This window comes from Lithobates pipiens, unplaced genomic scaffold (assembly GCF_037356315.1).
Source record: "Lithobates pipiens isolate NorthernLeopardFrog02 unplaced genomic scaffold, aLitPip1_a1.2 Scaffold_16, whole genome shotgun sequence".
Lineage (NCBI taxonomy): Eukaryota > Metazoa > Chordata > Amphibia > Anura > Ranidae > Lithobates > Lithobates pipiens.
The window spans coordinates 339,255,282-339,269,240 of record NW_027507748.1 but is presented as its reverse complement, the minus strand read 5'-3'; the positions used below and the strand labels follow the sequence as shown (position 1 = coordinate 339,269,240).

The 13,959-nt window shown below is 43.4% G+C and overlaps 1 protein-coding gene across 1 annotated transcript in view; it reads left to right on the top strand.

The window, feature by feature from the left end:
* Window positions 1–13,959, top strand: part of EPHA10 (EPH receptor A10) — a 943,825-nt gene that overhangs the window by 368,078 nt on the left and 561,788 nt on the right. The window lies entirely within an intron of this gene.

Genomic DNA, 13,959 nt, shown 5'->3' with positions numbered 1-13,959 from the left:
ACGCGGCCTCAGATGTGTTAAAAAAAAAGTTAATGCACAGCTGCACCAGATTCTGAATGCAGTTTTAGTAAATCGTCCTAGTGTGTTGCGTTTTATAAACTCGTATCAGCTTGGAGACAATTGAATGTTATAATTAATGATAAAAGTACATTTTATTCAGTAGCTATAAACGACCTGAGCTCTCGCAATGGACTATCCATGTTTTCTCCCTACTTTCAACATGTCTCTTATTTTTACACTGTTCTTTAGAGAAAAAAATATGTCACTTTTATTCATATTACAAGGAAATTAAACATCCCTTGTGATAAAACAAAATATGACAGGACTTCTTAAATATGAGATCTGGGGTCAAAAAGACCTCAGATGTCATACTTACACTAAAATTACTTACACTAAAATGCAATAAAAAAAAAAAAATTGTCATTTAAAAAAAAGAAAGAAAACAAAAAGGCCCTTTAAGATCTAAGATCTATGGGCAGAGATAACGTTTAGACGTTGCTTCCACCCTGCAATGATATGGAGACGGGTGGGGGCCATCTTCCCCTCTCTTGTCTCTATTTCACACAGGGAAGAACATCTGATCGCCTCCGCTGCTGCCGATGGCTACGGTAAGCGACGGAGGGCACCGGAGCATTGTGGGAGGGCAGCCCTCTCCCACCTCCGACAAAAGTGATCTCACAGCGAATACTCCGCAGAGACCACTTTTATCTTGAAGTGGACCCCCCGCTGAAGAAGAGGATGCTGGTTGTGTTAAAGTGCGGTGTAAAATGTTTTCTTTAGGAGGCTGTAGATAAATGGGCATAACTTATGTAGGACTTACGTAGGACTGTGTAGCCTTATGAGTTTATGTGAAATCTCCTTTAATACCTGTACAATATTGTAATTAGAAATATATTTCAGTTAGGAGGAAATATATATTTAAAGTATTGAGTGTTGTATTGGTGTTACTGTAATTAGTTCAACTTCAAAGCTTGGTCTTTTGTTTTCCCTGATAACATCTCACCTGGGAAGTAAACAATAGCTTTCTTTGACTCATCCAATCAGGCTGTTCCCAATATACATTTACTAGGTACAGTGACCAATTAGGGAGAATTATATTAGCCACACTACAGAAAGTAAGGGGGGGTATAATGCTTTGTGAGCAAGCTAGCACACTCTGGTGTGGGAACACATGGCAGTCACCATGGGCTGACCTGAAGTTAACAGGTAATCTAACTCTAAACTTGCACCTTATATTGTATTGTAAATATGGTTCTGTGAATAATTTGTAAATATCATGTAAGCCAGGGGACCTACACTGTACATTGTGTTGTAAATACTGTCTGGTGTGTAATTTGTAGATATTATGTAACCCTATAAATAAATTTGTATTGCGGATTGAACTACCTCTTTTGTACAGATCTAGATATGTATGTGTCCATACTACTACAATGATTGAGGTGTATGCACATAATCATAAATACTAGTCAACAACTGTTTGTTTCACCTAAGTGGTGAAAATTCCAGATCTTAGATGTTGAGAAAACACATTATTTTACAATTTCAGACCTACAAGTGCAGACCTGTGACAAAAAAAGAGGTGAGGATTTATCAAAACTGGAGCAGACGGAATCTGGAGCAACTGGTGTATGCACAGTAACTAAGTAACCAGTCAGCTTCTATCTTCAGCTTGTTAAGCCATGAACAGCTGCTCCAGTGCTGGTAAATTCCCCTTTAGGAGGCTGTAGATAAATGGGCATAACTGATATAGGACTTATGTAGGACTGTAAATTCCCCTTAGATGGTAAGTGGTCCCACACAGGAAAGAAGATTGTTAAACAAAGAAGAGAAGACGGCACTTCTAAGTGCAGTAATGAAACACTTTAAAGAAAAGGAAGGGTTAAATACACTTTCAAGATGGAAGTGAAAAACAGGCAATCAATTAATTCACATCCAGCAGGATGCCTTCCAGGAGTAAAGACAATTGTAGGTGGAAGTTCCAGCCGACCAGCGGTGGGAAATCTTGTGTCTCTGATCCAAGATGGAGAGCTGTGCTGTCAGGGCCAGCATGGAATACAGGCAACCGGAAGTAATATCAGAGTGGGCGGGACAAGTTTCGGAGCATGCCCAGTCGCTCCTTCTTCAAACCCTTCCTTATCATTAAAGTGTTTTTTTTACTGCACTTCTCTGCTTTGTTTTTCCTATAGAGTGTGCTTCCCTCTTTTGAAGTGCTGCTGTGGTGCATTAATCACATTTCAAGAGCCAGTCATATACTGTTTGTTAAAGTCTACTTGTTATCCAGAGTGCCCTATTCTCCACACTCCATAAATTGCTAAACCGTTGTTAAAGTTGCATAGAGACATAGTTAAACACAACTTACCATTTTGTAAAATGATGAGTGTTCAGCTCTGATGTTGTGTAAAGTTTATTTAATGTCTGTAGTTTAAAAACCTGTTGATGAGATTTTGTACTATTTTATGTATATATTGTACATAAATAATATACAGGCATATACTTTTTTTTTATTTCTTTAATTTACCTGGTGAATACAAGCAGAGTAGAGGCTGTAAAAAAGTACCGTATGTTATATACTATATAACATCACTTGAGTCTGGAGAACATATATTCCGTAAGACACATACGCGTGAACAAAGAAAATGGTTACTGGTTACAGGTACAACTTGGGGAAATAAGCTTTGTAGCAAAATTCACATTTGTTTTGGCACTGAGCACTCTATGTCTAAATATGTTGTTTTTTAAATGTCTTCATGAAAAAAGCAAACATTTTATAACAGTAGTAAACTCACAAAAGAATCATCTTTGGTGTAGATTGGCAGTCAAAAATAAATTTTCATTGTATGCCATAGCTGGTGACAGTCAGATTTCTGGCAATCCTGTTTTATTTAATCCATAGCTATTAGTCACCGTGAGTTAAATGAGGACAAAAGTAAATTAAAGTTTCAAAGAGTTATTCCCGTGATTGTTGTCCTGGACAGCACAAGGAACAAATGCTCTTTGCACATCTAACTTGACAATTCCCTATCTACAAAAACTATATTTTCTGCCCACACTCACAGCAGCCAATTTTTATAGAACTCCTTTTATTTCTTTTAACCAAACACATTTGTAAACAGGTGAAGGTCAGTATTGAGCACCTGCCGGCTGCGAAGAATCAATATGTCATTAAACAGTGACAAAAAGGTCTGCCGCACTAATCAGCCCTCCTTCATAGCTCAGGAATTCAGATAAAATGATGTTCCTCTCAGCCTTTGGAAGCTGTCGGTGCTAACCACCGAGAAAATGTCTTGCCCGCTGAGATTATAGCCCACACAACAAAGTTATGATGACTTACTAAACGCTGATCTGGTGTCTTTGATACACTTGTATCTTACAGTATTTATTTTAACCTACATACACCCTGTAGCTAAGTTGCTGTCTAGAAGTGAACCCATCTCACAACTAGTTGACCTTTATGACAATGTAGATGCCCTAGCTGTTCAAATGAACTGAAGATAAGCTACAAGACCTTGATGTTGGTTAAGGTTCAGTAGGTTAAATGGTTTGTTCAGGAGTAGATAGAAGCATGGGGTCTTGTTCATACAGATGATTATTTTAGTGATTGCTTTGCATTATAGTACAGAACACTTGAGGCCTAACAGACCCTTGTCTGTGCCAAGACACACAAGAGAAGAAAACTACATATATGTGGTAACACAGATCACTTTGTTTCCCTCAAGTTTCTAGGCTTTCTAAGGATGAATGCCTGCATTAATAAACAAATTGTAGCTCCACTTGCTGGTTGAATCTAGTACTGCAGTCTGACCATAACATGTAATTATTTCCTATAAGAATTCCAATGTGCTAAGTAATACAAGTAACAGCACATTTGGGCTCCCTTGGGGTTTATAAGGGGACTATGAAGACCCATTTGTATTGGCATATTTAGGATTTTCATTTTTGTTGTAAATACCATATGATTCATCACAACATCTTTTAAATGATAAGTTCACAATTGTTTGAAAAATAATAAATGCACATTTAAAAAAAAATGTAAATTTATGGGGTTTTTTTTCCTGCAGGAGCCTGGAAAGCATTGCATCCATGATTAGTGGATCAGGGGTGCAATGTCAGCCTTCTGAAGACAAGCCCTGCAGCTTTCAGCCTAAACCTCCATACAGACTGTCAATTTGCAAGCTGTTACTTGTGAAATAACTACAAGGGCGTTCGTCAGTGTGCAGTTCATTCAGCACTACAAGCCATCTGCCACGATGGCTGGCAGTACTTGCAGGTCATTCAATCACAGGAAACTGTGAAAGAAGGATGTGGCCATGTGGGCTGAGCTTGCATGGCTGTGCTGTTTTTGAATTGTGACAGTGAGTGTACTGAGATGATCCATTGACCTCTGTCACACTGAAGGGGGAATCATAGAGGGTCAGCAGGAGCTGGAACATGTTACATGTTCCACTCTAATATGGGTGGAACATGTGACATAAACTTATCCTTTAATGATCTTGGTCCTGAGCTGCATTTGAGAACCTCAAAGACATTCACACCAATTTATAAGTACTGTATTTATTGGCGTATAACACTCACCTTTCACCATGAAAATCGGGTGCAAATAGCGTGTGCGTGTTATACGCCAATACAAAAATTTAAGTTTTTCCTGAAACTTCCCTCTTAAAATGAATGTGCGTGTTATACACCGATAAATACAGTATGTATTTTAAAAAGTACTACATTGAGACGCATAAATGGAGTGAGAGTTCCACATACATTTTTGTCCTTTTGCTTGTCCTTTTGCAGGTTTCTATGGGTTTTCTGAATGAAGAACTATAATTTCACAAAAAAATAACAAATGCAAGCAATGAATTGTTTATATTGTGTTAATATTTTTTTTTTACATGCTTCAGTCTTCAATTTTACTGTCAGTCGCAGGCTCTCTTCCCTGCCCCTCCAGTGCTCACTGGAATGCCAGGCTGTGGAGGGCAGGAGCAGCTGGTTCAGGCTCTCAGCTGTGCCCTGAGAGGCTGATCCAGCTGCTGGTCCAGGCATCTGGGTGGATCCTGTCCATAAAGTTGAAATCCCTCCAGTGTCTGAACCAGCTGAATGATGTCCTCCGACAGCAGACTTTAGCCGGCTGTTGGCTGAATAAGGGTCACAGGAGTGCAGAACTAAGTGCACTCTGGTGACCTACAGGAGATGTAGGTCCAAAAGAGCTTTGATTCCACTCCTCTTTTAATTACAATATAAAGAACCTGCAAGAAAAAATAGAATATAGTTAAGACAAAAGTTGGAGAAATTGTCTTCATTGCCTGTTTCTATGAGAAAGCAATGTGGTGAACACTCTGCAGCAGGAACACTGGGATAAAACCATGGGAAAGGTCCTAACTCTTCTCCTCTCAATCCAAAATATACAAAACATTTTAGTTGGAGTTGCCATAGTACAGTTATGATGTCCTCTGGTTGGAAATTAGCAGTTCACTGATTGCCTTTATTTGTTGTTTAGAAATTCTATATTTATTTATGGTCGGAGCTTTCCAACCGAGATAGATGTGAAACCACATAAAGACGCCACAAGACTCACAACATAACATAGACCTGACGGTGCCCTGGTCAGTTGGTTGGTACACCAAAAAGAAGGCAAAAATATCAGAACAGGAAAAGCTGTATTATTGGTATACATGACATTTATTGAGCAAGCTTGGTGAAGGCTTGCAACATCTCAACCTGGGGATTCGGAATGTCCTGGGTAAAGCAGACAGATTTCCATCTGACTAATCTTCTGATGACATGACCTGACACCTCATGCCAGGAACAGTCTTTCCACTCTGATCCGGAAGGACTGTCTGGAAAACTGGTTAGGGCTGAGGCCTGGATTAGCCAGGAGGATGTGAACATATCTGATGAACTGGCTAGCTGTTAGTGGGCTGGAAGGAAAAGGCAACAGTAGGCTGGAGCTAGACTGGCTCGGCAGGTGTGATAACAACTGATCCAGAATTGCTACAGGACACCATTCGTTGTGGGTCTGGGAAAATTTGATGTTGAACCATTACTGGACTGATGCATTTTGGACACTGCCAGGTGTAGGACAAAATGGTCTTGAAGGCGGGCCACATGGCACCTGCATAGCACCTGACAACCGGGGCAACCCAGGTGTGTCCCCAGACCTGAGCTGCCGCAACAATAGTGAAAAGCTCGAACAATGAGAATGCCTGGCTGAACCCGGCACCAGGAGGATTTTCCTACGGCCATGGACCTGCAAAGCAACGGGTGTCAAACATGTCAGTGAAGCCTGTGGAGGCTGGTGCATCTGTTAATATATGAGGTGAGGAGGCTGAAGCAGCTGGGAGGAACATGGAAATGCCGTTCCAATTCTCAAGGAAGTTGTCTCACATTGCTAGTGCCTGGTCTAGTCTTATGGTTTGATCAGGGTCCTCTGCATGGGAAAGGAAGACCAGGAGACGAGAAATTAAGGATGCCCCTGAGGGATAATTCTCACAACAAAGTTCAGTATACCTAACAGGGACTGCAGCTGTCTCTTGGTGCAACTTTGTGAGGTGGTGAAGGTGTGAATGACCACCCTAATCCGGGAGAGTATGCCAGGGGGTAGGTTAGTCTGCATGGAGCGAGTGTCAAGAGTGATGCCTAGGAAGGTGATGGACTGTGCCAGGCTTTATGCTCTGCTATGGGCACATTGAGATTGCCACATACTACTATTAATTTTTCCAAGTCTGATGGGGACTTTCTAGGTCATTCGATCAGCAGGAAGTCATGAAGATAGTGGATGACTTTCTGGTACTGCACTTGATGAGACAGGATCCAGGTAAGGGACTGAGTGAGAGTGTCAAACAGCTATGGGCTGCTCTTAGAGCCGAAAGTCAGTTTGGCTTGATGAGTAGCAGTTTGAACACTTGAGAATTTGCCCTTTGACAGGAGAGGCCATCCCAACTTGTCCACCTGGGGCGGCCGTGCAGGGCCAGCATGCCCGGGGCAGCACTAAAGGTGGAGGGGAGGGCCAGGAAACATCTGGACTCCGCGTTGGAACACCAGTTCGCTGGCACTCAACTGATCTAAAAGTGGAAAGACAGACATGCGAATGAGTGAATGTGTGCCACTGGTAAATAATGATCGGCCGTGAACGTGTGCCACTTGAAAATGAGTTGCAATAATGTGTTGCAAAATGAACTTCAGGGAGGCAGAAAACAAGAAAGCAGAGAAAGCAGACACTGTGTGGAGAGGAACATAGAGTTAGTGGCCAGGCTGTATGCCACTGGAGACGAAGAGTGACTGATTGTGTGCCACTGGAGACGTGATTGCAATGATTGCAAAAAGTAGCCTTATCAGGGAGGTGAAAACAAGGACAGCAGAGAAATTAGGGCATGTGGGGATGAGCCATAGTCATGTGCAACCTTGAGTGATGATCATATGGTTGTGGAAACGAAAGAATCGTGCCGACATGAGACGGAGTTACAAAGTAGGAGTATCATATGCTTTTCTTTTTTTTAAATGTATTTATTTGACACCGAAATGAGGTGTGCTAGTTCATGTAGGAGTTGTACGTGTGTACGGGTAAATGAGTGGTATAAGTGGCTTATAACAGGAGCCTCAAGGAGGAGGCCACATTTTCTGAAGCTTGTGGTGCCTATGAATGGGTAAATGAGGGCTATGAGTGGTGACTGAGAGCTTGTGGCAGGAACCTCTATGGAGAGGCGATGCAGAAGCTTGTGGTGCCTCTGAATGGGTAAATTAGTGGTATGCATGGTAACTGAGAATTTGAGGCAGGAACCTCGAAGGGAAGGCCATGCTGCAGAAGCTTGTGGTGCCTGTGAATGGGCAAATGAGGGGTATTAGTGGCAACTGAGAGCTTGTGGCAGGCAGCTCTATGGGGAGGCCATATTTAAAGAAGCTTGTGGTGCCTGTGAATGGTTAATGAGTTGTATGAAAGGAAACTGAAAGCTTGTAGCAGGAACCTCATGGGGGAGGCCATGTTGCAAAAGCTTGTGGTGTCTGAAAAGGTAATGAGTGATATGAGAGGCGACTGAGAGCATGTAGCAGGAACCTCATGGGGGAGGCTGTGTTGCAGAAACTCCTGGTGCCTGAGAAAAGGTAATGAGTGGTATGAGAGGTGACTGAGAGCCTGTGGCAAGAGCCTCATGGGAGAGGCCATGTTGCAGAACCTTGTGGTGCCTGTGAATGAGTAATGATTGTTATGAGTGGCAACTGAGAGCTTGTGGTGGGGACCTCATAGGGTAGGCCGTTTTGTGGAAGCTCATGGTGCCTGTAAACGGATAATAAGTGGTGTGATTGGCAAATAAGAGCCTGTTGCAAAGAACCTTGAGAAGGAGGTCGTGTAGCAGAAAGTTGTGGTGCATGTAAATGGGTAATGAGCAGCAACTGAGAGCTTGTGCCAGGAACCTCATGGGGGAGGCCGTGTTGCAGAAGCATGGTGCCTGTTGGAAGAACATATTATATCTATATTTTTTTTTTCTTTATCTATTATTATTATTTTTTTTGTTCTTTTTTTTTTGTAGAAAGCACGTCCAACCTAGTGCAGGATGGAACAACCTGAACATGACTGACCTAAGGGAAAAATGACAGACAAGAAAATGTGAGTGGTCGAATTGTGTGCCACTGGAGACAATGAGTGGTCGGATCATGTGCCACTGGAGATGTGCTTGCAATGATTGCAAGAAAGTAGCTCATAAGGGAGGCGAAAACAAGGACAAATCGTGCCGACTCAGGTCGGATTTATGAAGCTGGAGTATCGTGTGTGTATGAGTAAGTGTGACTGTATGAATGGTTTGAGTAACAATTGGTTGCTTGTGGCAGGATCCTCACGACCAAGCTGCAGGAAGCTTGTGATCTGTGTGACTACTAGAATCGACTTGTGTCATGCCAAAGGTACAAAACACTATGTCGCCAACGTGACCGGATTTGAATAGGACCCTCGTAGAGTGTTAGGGTGCCACTCCCTTCTCTAACAAACAAGGCAGAGGGAACATGCAAATCTACTACGCCTGTGCTTAATGATGTCAGGACACGACCAACAACTCGGAGGCAGCTAAGCACGAAAGGTATAGGAAACATAACGAATCATAACATTACATATGAAATGAAAAAAGGTTTGAATCCTACCTGCAACAGCGAGTGAGAACCGCCAACGAAGACCACAAACTTGTAATCAAACGCACAGACTCACGAACACGAAAAATACTGGCCTTCTAATATATATATATATATATATATATATATATATATATATATATATATATATATATATATATATATATATATATATATATATATTTGTGAACACAGCTCACACTCATTGCAAGGTCTGACCTGTCTTTATGTCCTATGTCTTTGTTGGTGCACATTCCTTTTGCTACTGCTGTGACTTTGTTTGCGTCATTCATTCTTGACAACACCATACACAAGATGCATTTCTTTAATGCTATAATATGTGTGATATACTGCAGTATTAGGATAGAAAAATTAATGTATATTTGACAACTCATATCATTCCATGAAAAATTAGTTCCCCAGCCGCCAAGTTTTCTATACGATTCCAGTAATAGAAATATCATTAAGAACTGATGAACTACATGTAATCCTAGATTGATGCCAACTCAACCACCAAGTTGACAAGTGTGCCAGGGGAAGGAATGACAGCTGATTTAAACCTTCATTAAACAAAGCCTCCACTACTCATGCTGTCAGAAGGCTTCAAGGTGTTCTATTCTTTTCTATACACTTGTAGAGTACATGGCATTTAATTCTGATGTCATAGCAGACTTGTAAAAATACAAATCCCACAAGTGCAATGATGAGAAAATAGGAAGTATCTGTACAGTGTAATTTATGGTGTTATCCCTGTGCTTCTAGAAGAACTTATGTAGTCCTCAAATGCATTATTCACTACCCAGTGCAAAATTACATGCTATTCCCTTCTTTTTAAGACTTGTTTCTTTCCACTGTTCAACTATTAAAATGTTTTAATCTAGGTAGTTTAGTAAATAAAGCTTTATTCAAGGTGATATGGGGATAGGGGTGGGTACCATCATCCTTAATTATGGATATTGGAAAGTGGGAAAGTGCCTGGAGCTGCTCCAAACATACTCTATAGTACTAAAAAGTCGAGGGCTATCTCGGTACCCAAGGATTGAACCAGTTAAAAGGAAAAATTAAACAATTTATTAGAAAATAGAGATAGTAAAAATAGTTGGTACAGAGGTACATACACTGTGCACATAATACCGTACACGGTAATGAAAACAGGTAATGGACACCTAGGTCCTAATACAAGAAAGCTTGAATGTGTATCTTGATGGAGTTCTCTACATGTTTCGCAGTATCCGCCGCTTCTTCAGGAGGGGTCAGTCAAAAACATCTACAAGAGTGAATAATTAAACAGTTATACAAGTTTCAAGATTAGTAAGTTTCAGTGTAATGGACACTTGGGTAACAGTACATATTAGATTAATCTTGGCGAATCTAAAGAATTATAGGTCGCTTACCAAATATGGCCTTGGAGGCGCCACGCAGTACCAAGAGAGGCACCCGATAAGGGGTAGTTCCTCCGGGGCGGACATGGGAGACACTATGAGTACAAAAGACCATAGTTGAAAAATGGTAAGGTGGGTCCGTGCTAATAATTATGGAAAAAGAAGGAGGGGGGAAGAAAAAAAGAGGAGGGGGAAATGAAAAGGAAAAGTACCAAGGAAAAACAAAAGAAGGAAAGAGGAAAAGGGGAAGGAAAAGAAACAAAAATAAAAATAATTGAAAAATGGGAGAGGGGGAAGGGGGTAAAAAGGAAGGGGAATGGGGGGAAAAGGAAATAGGGAAAAGAGAGAGGTGTGGGGGAGAAGAAATAAATAGGGTAGAAAACAAAAACAAACACCATAGCTATAACAACCATGTCCAGTTAATTAAACACCGACCCACCTTGTCAATCACGTGTGTTCTATGTATGTACCGGGAGCAATGTGTAAACAGAGGAAGGTATTATGTCCCAGGAATGGGAAGGCAGGCTGTGGTAGTGACAGCATATCATATAGACAGCATATCATAGGATCATATCATAGCATATCATAGGCTAACTACGAATGACTCATCTTGAGCATTTCCAGTCCTATTGTTGCCGCAGTGCTTATGTACACAATTTTCCTTAGCGGCAGTCCCATATGCTTCTTTTAGGTTGTGTGTTTTTGCTGCAGTTTGTTTTTTTAGTGCACCAATGATGCAGCATGCAGCCATTTTTATGCACTTTCAGAAAATGCGTGAAAAAATGTGCAAATTGATAGGAGCCCACGGGACGGGGGGGGGTAACATGCAGGAAGACAGTGAGGTCACCAACACTGCAGCCAAACTGCAGCACACCAGTGTTAACCCCGCAGCTGCATTTAACCAGCACCGTCTCCCCCACCCACTCACTGTCTGACCAGCACTTACCACATCTTGGTGGCGGGTCAGCGGATGACAGCGGTGAGATGTGGGACAGGTAGCTGGTCAGGCAGCTGCTCCTGTGTCCTCCATGCTTCCTCCATGCTTTTCCTCCTGCTAGATATCCAAGAGGAGCGCCTGTCCTTTCAGCCAATAAGGTGACCGGTATCAGACCCACGCTTCCTGATTGGCGGAGAGGAGGTTCAGTGTTAGAAAAGCAAATATTAATTTGGATATGGTGACCATGGATTCAATCCTGGGCAAGGGGTTGGTGCCCTGGGCGCCCCTAATGGATGGGTCACCCCTGCTCTCTGTTCAGGGAAATATGGAGCGGGGTCCCTCACTGTACGGGGGAATGTGGAGCGATGTCTTTCTCTCTCTTTGTGCAGGGAAATGTGAAGCAGTGTCTCTCTCTGTGCAGGTAAATGTGGAGCGGTGTCTCTCTCTCTGTGCACTGGAATTGTGGAGTGGTGTCTCTCTCTGTGCAGGGAAATGTGGAGCGTTGTCTCTTTCTTTGTACCGGGAAATGTGTAGCGCAGTCTCTCTCTCTGTTCAGGGAAATGTGGCATGGGGTCTCTCTCTGTGTAGGGAAATGTGGAGCGGGGTCTCTCTCTTTGCAGAGAAATGTGGATCAGTGTCTCTCTCTGTGCAGGGAAATGTGGAGCAGTGTTTCTCTCTGTGCAGGGAAATATGGAGTGGGGTTTCTCTTTGTGCATGGAAATGTGGAGCGGTGTCTTTCTCTCTCTGTGCTGGGAAATGTGAAGCAGGGTTTCTCTCTGTGTGGCATAGCTTTATTTACAGAGTGACTTGGCTGGCCAATATGCGTTTGTTCCACTGCTTGCCTCTATCGTCTGCACTGGTTGCTATGATTGCCTGGCGTCTAGCAACTAGTGATGTCACAGTCCTGAGGAAGAAAGCGAGGCTGAGGCCCCAGCATTCAGAGTGGAGGAGGATCTTCTGCCTCCTCCCCACCTATTACTGTTTGGCTCCCCCCACCTCCTCCCTCCATCTTCTCCTGTGGGGCGGCATGAACCTTGGAGCCTGTTGGAGGGAAGGGAAGTGTCACTGACTGACTGTGCCAAAAGAACCTCTCTAGAGTCAAGCTGCCTGAGGTGAGGTTGGGAGTAGTGAATGAATTAGAACGTGGAGCATAAGCTGGCAGCAGAGGAGGAGATCACATCCTTAAATCTCAGCCAGGGTTCATGCTGGAACTTGTAGTCCTTTACTTTTGGGGATGTGACACCCCAAAAGTGAAGGACTAAAGGTCCCAGCATGAACCCCTCAGAGCTCAGGATGTGTCACACAACCCTGCCTCCCCCCCAAACTAGTGGAATACAGGTTCCACTGTCCCAGCTTAAACCCCTCAGAGCTGAGGATGTGTCCCCCAGCCCTTTAACTAGTGACGGACTACAGGTCACAACATGAACCCCTCAGAACTGAGGATGTATCACCCCCCCAACTAGTGAAGGACTACAGGGCACAGCATGAACCTGTGGGATCTAAGAGGACACATCCATAGATCTCAGGCATTAATGCTTGGACTTGTAGTCCTTCACTAGTTGTGGAGGGGGGGCAGGTCCTCAGCTCTGAGGGATTCATACAGGGGCTTGCTTTCACTTTAGCTCCTGGAGGCCATGGTGGTACAAGTCCCCCACGGGCCCTGGACCTTGGCCCTCCCCCACCTTTGTTATCATATAAAACCTTAGACCTTTCCCGATTTATCACTTTGCCATCACTGGTTCTAAGGGCCACTTGACTGGACTTGCTCCCCAGGCCTAAGGCTGCCAGCCCTCCCCTGCTTAGACCCAAGTATATAAAGACCCTGCACATCTGTGTACTTACACAGATTGCAAGCATCTACCAAAACCCAGACACAAGATATAAAGATCTGATCCAGAACAACAGAATCCAGAGAAAGCTGTGTTTTTAAAATGATAGCATTAATCCTTAAAGCGGAGGTCCACCCTAAAGTGGACCTTCCGCTCATCGGAACCCTCCCCCCCTCCGGCGCCACAATTGGCACCTTTCAGGGGGGAGGGGGGTGCAGATACCTGTACAGTACAGGTATCTGCACCCACTTCCGGGATAGCTCTCTGCGGAAAGGGGCGTAGATTACGCCCCTTTCCGCAAGTGCCTGCCCCTTTCCGCAAGTGCTCCGCTGCCTGCTGGGAAACACACAGATCCCAGAGGCAGCGGGGACCGTCCTTATTGCGCAGCGCGACTCGCGCATGCGCAGTAGGGAACCGGGAAATGAACCCGAAAGGCTCCATTTCTTGATTCCCATACCCAAGATGGCGGCGGCAGGACCCGAGAGACGATCTAGAGATCGGCTTCAGGTGCCGACATCGCGGGCGCGCTGGACAGGTAAGTGTCACTATTTTAAAAGTCAGCAGCTGCAGTATTTGTAGCTGCTGGCTTTTAAAAAAAAAAAAAAACGTGGAGTCCCGGCAGACTCCCGCTTTAATGGCAATAGTGTGCCACATCTTCCTATACTCTCACAGCCTGAGAGCCTCTCTCTGTTTGTCACGATATATATAT